The 2,466-nt window shown below is 33.5% G+C and overlaps 1 long non-coding RNA gene across 1 annotated transcript; it reads left to right on the forward strand.

Moving 5' to 3' along the window:
* Nucleotides 1-1,381, forward strand: LOC125177903. The gene is made up of 3 exons (XR_007156710.1): nt 1-107; nt 606-770; nt 1,261-1,381. It is a non-coding gene; the product is annotated as an uncharacterized LOC125177903 (long non-coding RNA).
* Nucleotides 1,382-2,466: the final 1,085 nt, after the last annotated feature.

Genomic DNA, 2,466 nt, shown 5'->3' on the forward strand with positions numbered 1-2,466 from the left:
AAGATCTGTGGAGAGCATTTAAAAATTTCAGTGATGATCAGTTGCTTGGAGCTATAACGCTTTTGTGGAGAATCTTCAGTGACAAACCTTTCACCGAGCTTGAAAAGGTTTGTATACAATATTATAATCACTACGTTTCCTGTAAAATTAAAAGTTATGATAGTCGCAAATTTTTAAATCCATTAAAACTAATCATTGTCTGACGTACGAAGGTAGGGCGAAGGTAGGTCATTTATGTATTTTTGAAGCATATCAGTATAAAAAATCTTAGTAATCTACTCCCCCTTAAAGTTACTTAAAGTTGCGATAGCAACTTTAAGCAAATTCATGTGTGAAAGTAGGTATGAAAGAAATGATCCTAAGTTTATGATCAAATTCGTTAGAAAGCGGTAAATCTTTTCTTTGGCGGATCGTAAAAAGCGCTAAATTACTCCTTTAACAGTTCGTAGAAAGTGCTAAACTATTTTTTTACCAATACTAGAAAGTGCTAAGTTTTCTGGCTAACCGATCGTAGAAAGTGACAAGATTTTTTGTTAACCAACCATAGAAAGTATTAATTTTTCCGATCGTAAAAAGTGCTAAGTTTTTTCTTTAAACGATCGTAGATGGCCCATTTCGCTGGACGGGGTTTCAACTCTGGTCTTCTGCTCCTCAATCTTACGCGCATCAGGAGCCAGGCTGAGAAATGGCAGGCCGCCCTCCAGTCGGCCTTGGAATTTGCTCAACCTGAACTTAGCGACCAGAAAGTTTTCAACATTATGATGAATTTAGTATGAAAATTTTTGAAATGAATTCAATTTCCAATAATATTGGTGATTTTATTAATTAAATTTAAATTTCAAACCGAAAAAATGATGAAAATTTACTAGTGTAACTGAATTTAACTTTCCAGTTTGTTTCAAAATTTTCAGGATAATTTTTTTTGTATTTTTTGGGAATTACAGGGACACTCAATTACGCGTTATCCCAAATATTCACATAATTCCAATATCATGAGTAATAAAGTTTGATTTCGTTTCCTATCATATGATCAATAAAATTCATAGTAGAAAGCTTAATTATTATATTTTACATACGTAAAAATTGTATCAAACCTTGATATTAATGAAATAACGAAAACAAGTTGTTGTAGTTAAAAATTGTACGTTTATTTTTAAGTGAATATTCATTGCCTTCATCTTATAGATAGACGTACTCATTCAATTGTAATATATCATTACTGATAAATTCTTGAAAAAAAATTCTTAATCAACTGCGCAGAATCCTGAACATTTCTACGAGATGGACTGCGAATGGAATTTCCGCAGAGGTTACTGCATAAACATCACCCATCGTTGCCCGGGGATGGTAGCCAACGGCGTCAATGTCGTTCATGGAAATAACGGCGCATTTTTCAGTGACGGAAGTACTCTTTTCAATGTGAGCTTATCTGCTGAAACTATTTGACAATTGTTTCAAAATAAATTCGAAGGTGCAGAAGGAAAATCTTTTATATTCAAGTTGGCGCTTGTCACTTCTGTAGCTCTGTTACACATCAAACCCTGCATTCGTGTTAATTTTTATAGAACTAATGGCTGTATAACGTGCGTAAACGAGTTTCTAATGTTTCCAAACCATTTGGTTCTTTGTTGCTTTTCATTTTGTCAAATATATTCCGGAATGCTATGGAAACAGAATATCGCATTCAATTTATTCATTGCTCAATATAGTTTACACGTTAATGTTTTAAAATTTTCCACAAATTACATCGACATATTTTTCATTTTAATCTAAACTTAGTGCAGAAAGCAATCTTCGAACTTTTGTATTATCCATGTAATAGGTTTTGAAACTGACTCAAAAACAAATGAATTCGTATTGTTTCCATCATTGATCACGTGAGATCGAATTTACTCATATAAATCAATAGTTCATGCCTTATTTAGTGTCAAGCCTAATAGATGCAGGATATTTTTTGGAAACATTTCGTTCCAAGTAACATTTTTATTTTTCAGCTTCTTCACGAATACTGGAGAGATTTGGATTTGTCCAAGTCGCTCAGCACTGTGATTAGTGAATTAAATGCGATCTTGCCTGACGCCGTTCTGAAGGATCGCTCATGTCACTTCGTGGAAGGACTACATGAAATGCTGATGAAACATATGAAGTTACTCGACGGCAAGCTGGATAACTAAATGCACGACCAAAAAATGCTTCGGCATTGTGAAACTATACACTCCATTCTACGCTGCTGAAATCATCATCTTAATAAGATATTTTGTGTTATTAGTTTGAATCTGTACTTCGTAATTTCAGCCCACTTGACTATCAAATTATAGCTTGATAGAGTTAGAGTTATTTTATAACTGTTCAGTGGAGTTGACTGTTACATCCCACATATAACGTAATTTTACAATATTTAAAAGTATTCCTAAGTGAAAAACTTCCCGGTTAGTTGCAGAATGATATGACCAGAGTTATAGTGAA

Source organism: Hyalella azteca, unplaced genomic scaffold, assembly GCF_000764305.2.
Source record: "Hyalella azteca isolate HAZT.00-mixed unplaced genomic scaffold, Hazt_2.0.2 contig5521, whole genome shotgun sequence".
Lineage (NCBI taxonomy): Eukaryota > Metazoa > Arthropoda > Malacostraca > Amphipoda > Hyalellidae > Hyalella > Hyalella azteca.